Source organism: Scyliorhinus torazame, chromosome 2 (genome assembly GCF_047496885.1).
Source record: "Scyliorhinus torazame isolate Kashiwa2021f chromosome 2, sScyTor2.1, whole genome shotgun sequence".
NCBI classification, from domain to species: domain Eukaryota; kingdom Metazoa; phylum Chordata; class Chondrichthyes; order Carcharhiniformes; family Scyliorhinidae; genus Scyliorhinus; species Scyliorhinus torazame.
The window spans coordinates 375,737,654-375,749,857 of NC_092708.1; the positions used below are offsets into that span (position 1 = coordinate 375,737,654).

Sequence of the window (12,204 nt, forward strand, 5' to 3'; positions counted from 1 at the left end):
GAGAATTATAAACCTGTCTGCCTAATATCCATTTGTGGAATATGCTAGACTCCTACTTGGAAAACAGTGGCAGAATCGGACAGTCAATATGGATTTATGAAAGGGAAATCATGCTTGTCAGACCTACTGGAATTGTTTGAGGATGTAACTAGTGGTTTATTTGGACTTTCGGAAGGATTTTGACAAAGTCACACATAAAAGATTAGCGTGTAAAATTAAAGTGTGTGGGATTAGGGATAGTCTATTGATATAGATATTGTCTCAACTCAAAAGTGCTGAAACATTGACCAACAAGTGTAAACCAAAAAGACATAAAAGAGATGTGCACAAGGATAAAAACTAAGATTGAATGATGAGCCAAGCCGGAGCTCGTGAAAACACAGCCGCTACCGTGCTCTATCATGTGATCGTGGAAGACCGATTATTGTCTGAATGGCTACAGATTGAGAGAAGGGAATGTACAATGAGAACAGAGTGCCCTTGTATACCAGTCGCTGAAAGTGAGTATGCAAGTGCAGCAGGCGGTAAAGAAGGCAAATGGTATGTTGGCCTTCATAACGCGAGAATTAGAGTACAGGAGCAGGGATGTCTTGCTGTAGTTATACAGGGCCATGGTGAGAGCGCACCTAGAATATTGTGTGCAGTTTTGGTCTCCTTATCTGAGGAAAGATGTTCTTGCTATAGAGGGAGTACAGAGGAGGCTCACCTGGCTGATTCCTGGGATAGCAGGACTGACGTATGTGAAGAGATTGTGTCAGTTAGGATTATATTCGCTGGAGTTTAAAAGAATTAGGGGGATCTCATAGAACCCTATAAAATTCAAACGAGACCAGGCAGGGTAGATGCTGGAATGATGTTCCCGATGGCGGCGGAGTCTAGACCCAGGGGTCACAGTCTAAGATTACGGGGCAAATCATTTAGGACTGAGATGAGGCGAAATTTCTTTACCCAGCGAGCCTGTGGAATTGACGACCACAGAAAGCAGATGAGGTTAAAACATTTATATTTTCAAGAAGGAGTTAGATGTCGCTCTTGGAGATAAAGGGATCAAAGCATAAGGGGAGAAAGCGGGAACAGGTTACTGAGTTGGATGGTCAGCCATGATCATAACAGATGGCAGAGCATGCTCCAATAACCTATTCCTGGCCTATTTTCTATGTTTCTAATGTTGGAGCTTGGGTCACTAAATTAGCATTATTAATTTCATGGTCTGATATGACTCTTGCAATATGAACCAGGGCTGGTTCATTATAATGCCAGGTCTCCAGGGTGAAAATGGTGAATTTGTTTGCTCTGGCATACAGGCCTATGAATGACCTGCTTGATGGATTTATGAACTATGTTATGATTGATGTTACTGATTTTCCCTGTGGTAGTTTGAAATGAAGCTGAGTTCTGAATTACTGTAACCTTAACTGTCTCTAGCCGTGTTGTATTATTGGTGACAGTTGCCTGTAGGTCAGCTGAGAACAGAAAGTACTGTGACAATTAAATTTATTATTTTTGTCTACAGCTTCCTATTTTGTTTCTGATGTATTAAAATTAAAATGTCCTATTCCTAAAAGCCACAATATTGGCTTATAGTGAGGGACTGAATCACCATCCTGCTAAATTTGAATGTGATAGTAGTGAAAAAAGTGGAAAAATCAAGTACAACATCAATTACCATGTTTCCACAAGAACCTCACATCCCCTCTGCCCTGCTCCCACAAACCAGCAGAAGATTTCCTTTCTTACTGTCGCTGGACGGGATTCTCTGGCCTCTGGCCTTGGGCAGCATGCCGTTCGCTGCCGGTGGAATTCTCTCTTCCTGCCGCTGTCAGTGGGAATTCCCATTGAAATACCCCACGCCGCTGGGAAACCCAAAGGTGGGGGTGCGTGCAGGCACGACCAGAAACTCCCGCCAACAGCCACCGGACAGAGAATTCTGGTCACCGTCTCTTGATAATCTTGGGAGTGTAGGAGATTGTAAATAGCTGCTGGAGCAGCAATGATCATTCCCTGAGTCATTATTTAGAGGGAGAAGACTTAGTACAACCTGTCGTGTTGGGTGTTCTGGTTCACAAAGAAGCCAACAATGCTGGAAGTGGTGTAAGGCTATTTTATTAACTGTTCAACTACGCTAACATACTGTAAACGTGGGTATAAGCAATACCAGCTTAACTGTGGACCCTTTCCTATCACTAGCTATGGTGAGGCACTCAGCACATGGTGAATGTCTGTGATGCAGGCTGTGAGCTCTGTGCTCTGAGCTGGCTGCTGCTAGAATGAGCGGGAACTCTCCTGTCCCCTGTCTTTATCGTGCTTGTGCTCTCACTGGTGATTGGCTGCGGTGTTATGTATGCTGGTTGGTCCTACTGCATGTCCATCAGTGTGTGTATGTGATTGCACCATAATGGACTGATGTATATTATGACACAACCGACCCAATAACCTTTTTAATGACCATAGATGTGACGGAATAGAAAATTCTTCCTTCATCTTCTGCCACCTCCAGTTTTCAGGAGGTATAGGGGCAATTAAAGAGAGAACAACACACTTCTATATGACACCTTTCAGAACAAGTGTTTTTTTAATTCATTCTTGGGTTGTGAGTGGCACTGGTTAGGTCATATTTATAATGCCCATGCCCTTGCAAAGGCGGTAGTCAAATATACCTGCCTCAGTGTTGCAGCGTCCTGCTCTTGCCTACTGAATGACTTGATATTAACCATTCTTTCCCCCATGACCTTTGCCCCTGGTTTTTGAATCTTTCTCTTTTGCAAAAAAAAAGCATGATTTAGATTTAATGGACCTGATTTACAATATATTTTCATCCTAATTTTCTGCCAATATCCCTGAAGTTGTGTGTGCGCTTCAACTCCATTAGCTCTCATCCTTTTTCAGGAAAATTGATATGGGACAGTGGAAGGAAAGGAAATGCACCCATGTGGAGAATGGCAAGGGGTCGCTTGTGCCTGTTAAGTGTCTCATTCATTTCCTTTTGGACATTGTGTGGTCCTAGGTAATGTGGAGGTCAGTAAAGTTTCCAGCAGCATTTTAGCATTTGTGTGCACACTGACGCAGTAACCTACCGAGACCGGACTGATGAGGTCATGAAAGAGATTCAGGCACGGAATACTGTTTTATAATGTGATTGATGATGTCAGTGCGAAGATGGGGCTCTGTCTCTGCAATACTATCATGTACAGATATATCTGTGACAGGCAGATTGGTGAGGACCAGACCAAGTAGATCTTTCCTGGTTGGTTACCTAAGCTGTGTAGTTACAATTGTGAGGCAGGCACATACTGCCAGATATGTCCTTCAGGACTTGGTCAATTTAGTCAGTAGTTGTGATACTTGGCCACTCTTGGTGATGTACATGAAAGACTCCCACTGTTGTAATATACCTTTTAAAGAAAGCCGAATGCCATCATCATCGAATCCCTACAGTGCAGAAGGAGGCCATTTGGCCCATTGGGTCTGCACCGATCTGCTGAAAGAGCAACCTACCTAGGGTCAGGCCCACGGCCCATCCCTGTAACCCAATAACCCGACATAACCTTTTGGACACTAAGGGGCAATTTAGCATGGCCAATCCATCTAACCTGCACATCTTTGGACTGTGGGAGTAAACTGGAGCACCCGGAGGAAACTCACGCAGACACTGGGAGAAAGTACAAACTCCACACAGACAGTCATCCAAGGCTGGAATCGAACCCAGATCCCTGGCATTGTGAAGCAGCAGTGTTAACCACTGTGCCACCGTGCCATGTGATCAGTCTTAGTTTCATTTTGGCCTGTGAGGCAGAGAACATGGCACCAAGTCTCCTGCTGATATCTTCAAACCTTCTACCCAGGTAATATTCTGAAGTGCCTGGTTTAAATAAACAAACCCACAATGTGTTTTCACAATCCCTTATGAATGATTGGTACTTTTTATATCAATTTAGAAACACATGTTCAGCAGTGGTCAAACAGCATGGCAACAAGATTAAATGCAGGTACAACATGGTGAACAGCCTTCGATCGTGTTACATGGCACGAGACAACCCTTGATGTTTTGGTCAGACCCCAATGTGTTTGCAGCATTGAAGAGTGCTGAAACCACAACAAATGCTGGTTCCACGGAAAAGCTGTGTAGTTACAATGCCGGGTTATAAGTAAAGAGCTGATGAGCAGACAGATTCCTTGTGGTGAAGTTGCAGTGCATAGCCTGTCATTTCAGTGAGTGGGATAGTGGGTCGAGGACCAACTCCAAGTTAGCTCATTCGGGAAAGGTGAATGACCAGAGTATGGGCTGTATCGATAGCAAGCAAGGAAGAGTCGAACACACATAAACAATTATAAAAATCAGGCAAGAGAAAGTTGCGATTGTAACAGTAGAACTTCACTAAAGTGCACGAAAGTGGCTACAGTAGCATATAATATGTATATAGGTATGCCAGCGAAGGGTTAATTATTACATCTCCATGTAATTCAAACACTAGAGGGCACCACCAGTTCCCAGTATAAATATCAGACCTCAGGAAATACTGGGTAGTTAGCAAAGGAGAAGTATTGATCACAGCACGAGGAGTAGTTTAGAGAGAGTTAACACGAGGTCATCATCAGTTAATACTAGATTATAGATTACTGTTTAACAGATTCAACCTTATTTTATTAGCAGTTATAGCTCAGTGGTGTGTGCGAACATTATTCAAATAATCGTTATTCAATAAATTAGTGTTACTTCAATCTAAAGATTGGTGATTTCTTTATCATCAACTCATCAGACCATTCTGGATCACAAGGTAAAGAATAACGACATCCGAGATACTATCAGAGAAGAAGGTCAATGGAATATTGTCAAAATGTCCACAACATTCTTTGGTTTAAATTGGGATTCATCTCACCTATCCGAATTCAAAATATTTAAACAGCGTACAGGGCTGTGGCTGTGCCTGAACCAAACAAGCAAGTCATTATAATTCACCTAGCAACCAGGAATGAAGGTCGGCCAGGGTTTTTCAAACTCATCGTTGCGATCTGCGGGTGGATCGCGGGCGGGTGTCAGGAGGTTCGTGGAGCACTCACTTGTGCCATTCCTGATTGTGGGAAGAAATCCCCCAACGACCGTGACAGGTTGTGGAGACTGCCGGCCATGGACAGTCCTCGATTAGTTGCGGCGTTTGAGTGTCGGGCAGCTCAAGGCTGGGCTGTGTGTTGGTCACCTCGCGCAGCGGGGGGGTGGGGACAGGAGCTGATGGGCAGCCACGTGAACGCACGATGCTAACGGTGGTGGCCCCAGCTTGGAGCTCCGCTCTACTGCTTGTCACCCACCACAGATCGGCAGTACGCGACCTGCGGCTCCATGGTCAAGCTAGTCATCGATCGGCGCAACATCCGCTTGCACTCCCACAATGTGATGTACTGGTCGGGGAGTGGTCAGCAGTCTGTGACTGGGGTGGATGCAGCTACTGGCCAGGAATACCAATCAAACGAGGCCAGTCAATACGGTTGACACATGTCAACACGAGAAAAAGCCTACATAGTCATCACTTTATGTCGCCCCTCTCTGGAAACCAGGAAGTGAGTGCTTTTAGTGAGAATGGAGAAGTAGATGACTTGGATGTTTGGATAGTGCAATGTAGTTGAACCAGTAAGAAATAATGTGACTTTGTGTGTGTTTGACAAGTTACTTCATCTCGTCTAAAGTCATAGTTTGTAAAGTAAAAACAAGATTGTACTCTTTCCTATACTTGTTTGAATTCCTAAAGAAATGGGAATATATTTAAAACAAAGTTTGTGTGTTAATGTAAGGATGCAAATGTTCAACTGAAATTGTTTAATTTTCAGTCGTTAAAAAGTCATAAACTTCGAAAAGTCAGGCACTAAATAAAGTTTCAAAGTCAAAAAAAAAATGCTGGCCGTGACTGGCCTTTAATGTCGCCCACTGCTAGAGAGAGCTTCACTGGAGAGTCCATGGCAAGACAAAGCAGAGCTGGTGTGAGTTGTATACAGCCCTAGGGCCTCTGGTGAACAACTCATTAAGAAGAAATTGAATTCGGGAACAAAGCAGTATGATGCTTTCTTGAGTTCCGGCTTTATTGTGCCAATGCAAATCGGGATGCAAAACCCATGTGTGTTATATGCAGGGAAGTACTGGCAAAGGAAAGTTTAAAAATCTCAAATCTTCAAAGGCATTTGAAGACTAAGCATGGCAAGTTTGAGGATAAACCTCTTGATTTGTTTCAAAGGATGTAGCGAGAACTTAAATTGTCAGCCAAAGTCCTTATCAAAAATGTTGCATTGAGTAACGAAGCAAGTGCGACCAAGCAGGTACACCTGTTGTATTGAAGGTAAGCAATGATGGTGTGTCACGAAGGTCGGCTGGCATGGGTCGCTAATGCCAGCCGGCATGGTCGCAAACGTCGTCCGGCATACATCGCGAAGTTCCACCAGTTGGTAAAAGTGGGTCCTGGGAAAAGAAGTTTGGAAAACACTGGTCTACATAGTTGAACACATCAGCATGGACAGAAGAAGAACTAAATGATCCCCAAAAGACTTGGATTACATTGAAAGACCAGTCCAGAATCCGGATAAGCTTCCACATCAACTAGAGTTCATGTAATTTCAACAACAGCCCATAGAAGTCAAAGACCAGTTCATCAGATGCAGAGAAAAGGTACGCACTGTGATTTTCCAGATGTAGAACCAGCAGATGAATGGTTGAGTTGGTGATCGCATCTGTTCCCATGTTGGTGGTCGCATTCGCTCCCATGAAGTGTTTCAGAATGATCTGCAAGACAAGCCCAAACTCTATAGCATTGAAGAGCTACAGAAGGATGGACGTAGGTATAAAGCAATACTCGCAGGTCGACGAAGCTTACAAAGTTTAAGTACAACCTCAATTATTGACGCACTCACTTGAACACCTAAACCCAGCAAGCCATGTGGCCTTCTGTTTGCACTAATGAAATTCTCCGCTTTTAACCAATTCTGCAAATCATGTGGCAGAAAGGGTCATTGTCAGCAGCAGTGCATTGGAGCAAAGGCTGCTGCAGCTACAAAAAGCTATGCACTGATTGTGGTAATACCAGATATTGCGGTACCTGAGAGGTGGATGACCATTGGCCAGACCCAGGAGTCTGCCATTGGCTAATGCACATAGCTCCGCCCTGAGAGGCGGGGCATAAGAGCCAATGCCGTCCCAGCAGCCTTCACTTTCTGTATCAAAGCTGCTGGGAACAGTTCTAGCTGATTAAAGCCTATTAGTTATAAGAACATAAGAACTAGGAGCAGGAGTAGGCCATCTGGCCCCTCGAGCCTGCTCCGCCATTCAATGAGATCATGGCTGATCTTTTGTGGACTCAGCTCCACTTTCCGGCCCGAACACCATAACCCTTAATCCCTTTATTCTTCAAAATCTATCTATCTTTATCTTAAAAACATTTAATGAAGGAGCCTCTACTGCTTCACTGGGCAAGGAATTCCATAGATTCACAACCCTTTGGGTGAAGAAGTTCCTCTTAAACTCAGTCCTAAATCTACTTCCCCTTATTTTGAGGCTATGGCCCCTAGTTCTGCTTTCACCCGCCAGTGGAAACAACCTGCCCGCATCTATCCTATCTATTCCCTTCATAATCTTATATGTTTCTATAAGATCCCCCCTCATCCTTCTAAATTCCAACGAGTACAGTCCCAGTCTACTCAACCTCTCCTCGTAATCCAACCCCTTCAGCTCTGGGATTAACCTAGTGAATCTCCTCTGCACACCCTCCAGTGCCAGTACGTCCTTTCTCAAGTAAGGAGACCAAAACTGAACACAATACTCCAGGTGTGACCTCACTAACACCTTACACAATTGCAGCATAACCTCCCTAGTCTTAAACTCCATCCCTCTAGCAATGAAGGACAAAATTCCATTTGCCTTCTTAATCACCTGTTGCACCTGCAAACCAACTTTCTGCGACTCATGCACTAGCACACCCAGATCTCTCTGCACAGCAGCATGTTTTAATTTTTTATCATTTAAATAATAATCCCTTTTGCCGTTATTCTTACCAAAATGGATAACCTCACATTTGTCAACATTGTATTCCATCTGCCAGACCCTAGCCCATTCACTTAGCCTGTCCAAATCCCTCTGCAGACTTCCTGTATCCTCTGCACTTTTTGCTTTACCACTTATCTTAGTGTCGTCTGCAAACTTGGACACATTGCCCTTGGTCCCCAACTCCAAATCATCTGTGTAAATTGTGAACAGTTGTGGGCCCAACACTGATCCCTGAGGGACACCACTAGCTACTGACTGCCAACCAGAGAAACACCCATTATCCCCACTCTTTGCTTTCTATTAATTAACCAATCCTCTATCCATGCTCCTACTTTCCCCTTAATGCCATGCATCTTTATCTTATGCAACAACCTTTTGTGTGGCACCTTGTCAAAGGCTTTCTGGAAATCCAGATATACCACATCCATTGGCTCCCCGTTATCTACCGCACTGTTAATGTCCTCAACAAATTCCACTAAATTAGTTAGGCACGACCTGCCCTTTATGAACCCATGCTGCGTCTGTCCAATGGGACAATTTCCATCCAGATGCCTCGCTATTTCTTCCTTGATGATAGATTCCAGCATCTTCCCTACTACCGAAGTTAAGCTCACTGGCCTATAATTACCCACTTTCTGCCTACCTCCTTTTTTAAACAGTGGTGTCACGTTTGCTAATTTCCAATCTGCCGGGACCACCCCAGAGTCTAGTGAATTTTGGTAAATTATCATTAGTGCATTTGCAATTTCCCTAGCCATCTCTTTTAGCACTCTGGGATGCATATCATCAGGGCCAGGAGACTTGTCTACCTTTAGCCCCATTAGCTTGCCCATCACTACCTCCTTGGTGATATCAATCCTCTCAAGGTCCTCACCTGTCATAGCCTCATTTCCATCAGTCACTGGCATGTTATTTGTGTCTTCCACTGTGAAGACCGACCCAAAAAACCTGTTCAGTTCCTCAGCCATTTCCTCATCTCCCATTATTAAATCTCCCTTCTCATCCTCTAAAGGACCAATATTTACCTTAGCCACTCTTTTTTGTTTTATGTATTTGTAGAAACTTTTACTATCTGTTTTTATATTCCGAGCAAGTTTACTCTCATAATCTATCTTACTCTTCTTTATAGCTTTTTTAGTAACTTTCTGTTGCCCCCTAAAGATTTCCCAGTCCTCTAGTCTCCCACTGACCTTTGCTACTTTGTATGTTTTTTCCTTCAATTTGATACTCTCCCTTATTTCCTTAGATATCCACGGTCGATTTTCCCTCTTTTTACCGTCCTTCCTTTTTGTTGGTATAAACCTTTGCTGGGCACTGTGAAAAATCACTTGGAAGGTTCTCCACTGTTCCTCAACTGTTTCACCATAAAGTCTTTGCTCCCAGTCTACCTTAGCTAGTTCTTCTCTCATCCCATTGTAATCTCCTTTGTTTAAGCACAAAACACTAGTGCTTGATTTTACCTTCTCACCCTCCATCTGTATTTTAAATTCCACCATATTGTGATCGCTCCTTCCGAGAGGATCCCTAACTATGAGATCCTGAATCAATCCTGTCTCATTACACAGGACCAGATCTAGGACCGCTTGTTCCCTCGTAGGTTCCATTACATACTGTTCGAGGAAACTATCGCGAATACATTCTATAAACTCCTCCTCAAGGCTGCCTTGACCGACCTGGTTAAACCAATCAACATGTAGATTAAAATCCCCCATGATAACTGCTGTACCATTTCTACATGCATCTGTTATTTCTTTGTTTATTGCCTGCCCCACCATAATGTTACTATTTGGTGGCCTATAGATTACTCCTATCAGTGACTTTTTCGCCTTACTATTCCTGATTTCCACCCAAATGGATTCAACTTTATCCTCCATAGCACCGATGTCATCCCTTACTGTTGCCCGGATGTCATCCTTAAATAACAGAGCTACACCACCTCCCTTACCATCCACTCTGTCCTTCCGAAAAGTTTGATACCCTCGGATATTTAACTCCCAGTCGTGACCATCCTTTAACCATGTTTCAGTAATGGCCACTAAATCATAGTCATTCACGATGATTTGCGCCATCAACTCATTTACCTTATTCCGAATACTACGAGCATTCAGGTAAAGTACACTTATGTTGGCTTTTTTTACCTCTGTTCTGAATCTTAACACCTCGATCAGTAACCTCTCCTAAGTTATATTTCCTCTTAACCTTTCTCCTAATTTTCCTTGTCGGCGAACCCACATCTTCCTGTAACAACCTGCCGCATCGCTTACCATTAATGTTTTCACTTCCCGTTTTATTTCTTTTAGTATTCCTGGTCCTATTCACTGAGCTCCCCTCAGTCACTGTACCTTGTACTGTTGCCCTTTTTGATTTTTGACTATGGCTTCTCTGCCTTACACTTTCCCCCTTACTGCCTTTTATTTCTGTCCCTGTTTTACTACCTTCCAACTTCCTGCATCGGTTCCCATCCCCCTGCCACATTAGTTTAAACTCTCCCCAACAGCTCTAGCAAACACCCCCCCTAGGACATCGGTTCCAGTCCTGCCCAGGTGCAGACCGTCCGGTTTGTACTGGTCCCACCTCCCCCAGAATCGGTTCCAATGTCCCAGGAATTTGAACCCCACCCTCTTGCACCATCTCTCGAGCCATGTATTCATCCTCTCTATCCTGACATTCCTACTCTGACTAGCTCGTGGCACTGGTAGCAATCCTGAGATTACTACCTTTGAGGTCCTACTTTTTAGTTTAACTCCTAGCTCCCTAAATTCAGCTTGTAGGACCTCATCCCGTTTTTTACCTATATCGTTGGTGCCTATGTGCACCACGACAGCTGGCTGTTCACCCTCCCCCCCCAGAATGTCCTGCAACCGCTCCGAGACATCCTTGACCCTTGCACCAGGGAGGCAACATACCACCCTGGAGTCTCGATTTCGTCCGCAGAACCGCCTGTCTATTCCCCTTACAATTGAGTCCCCTATCACTATAGCCCTGCCATTCTTCTTCCTGCCCAGCTGCGCAGCAGAGCCAGCCACGGTGCCATGAACCTGGCTGCTGCCGCCTTCCCCTGGTGAGCCATCTCCCTCAACAGTATCCAAAGCGGTATATCTGTTTTGCAGGGAGATGACCGCAGAGGACACCTGCACTGCCTTCCTACTCTTGCTCTGTCTTTTGGTCACCCATTTACTATCTCCCTCAGTACCTTTCACCTGCGGTGTGACCAACTCGCTAAACGTGCTATCCACGACGTCCTCAGCATCGCGGACGCTCCAAAGTGAGTCCCAATGACTCACCTTGTCTCGAGAGTAATTGATTGCGCATCCCTGATCCAAACAGACCACGCACAATGGGTTTCCTCAAGTAATAATAATGACTATCCGGTATCCCGTCAGAAACATATACATATGGTGATTAACAAACCAAAGCATGACAATGATATATATGCTGAGATACATGATGAACACATGCTTCACAATGTCAATCTTGCAGAAAACTTGGGTGCTTTCACACCATCTGAAATGTTTGCCAAGATTCAGATTATCTTCCATTAGTACCTCATTATTTGGCAGTTGCACAAGAGTCACACTACCAAATTCTGTCCATTGACCTATACTGTATTATTGTTCAATATCAGTATAGCTCAGGAATCAAACCTCACTTAATATTTTACATCAGATCATGTGTAGCAATGAAAAGTAGGAACACTAGCCTGAATATTGTCCACCATAATCTGAAACTTCGAGGGTATTACTACCTCTTCTCATTCCCTTGAGATCAGATTAACTAAGAATAATCTCAAACAGCTCCATATTTCCTTTGGAGTAATTTTATTCTAGGATTGTTCGGTTGGAAACTAATGACACCTGATAGGCACCCCAAAATTGACTTCAATGGAAAGTTAAATTGGGTAAGATGTGAAATGGGCAGCCTTGCCAATCATACCAGTTTCCCAGTAGGTGGGTTAAATTAGTTATTGGTTTATATTTTGAATATTTGAGGCATGAACCAGATCACTTATGCTTCTATTGCTCAATACCAGTTTAATTTGTTTTGCTGGAAAACTAATTTCTCTTTGTCGTTTGCCACATGGGGGCTTGCTCTATGTGGGCGTGGATTTACTCAATGTACCAATGGCAGAACTCAATGGAACAAAACTTGTAGTTATTTATATAGCACATTTGATCTCCTCAACT

At 43.8% G+C, this 12,204-nt stretch overlaps 1 protein-coding gene and 1 long non-coding RNA gene across 2 annotated transcripts in view; one reads left to right on the plus strand and one right to left on the minus strand.

The window, feature by feature from the left end:
- Positions 1-12,204, plus strand: part of LOC140404691 (latent-transforming growth factor beta-binding protein 2-like) — a 685,726-nt gene that overhangs the window by 296,533 nt on the left and 376,989 nt on the right. The gene's annotated exons all lie outside the window — the stretch shown is intronic.
- LOC140404699 (uncharacterized) overlaps positions 6,265-12,204 on the minus strand; it is a 47,658-nt gene continuing 41,718 nt past the window's right edge. The window contains exon 4 of the long non-coding RNA XR_011938552.1: positions 6,265-6,763. This is a non-coding gene — a long non-coding RNA (uncharacterized lncRNA). The remainder of the gene's footprint in view (positions 6,764-12,204) is intronic.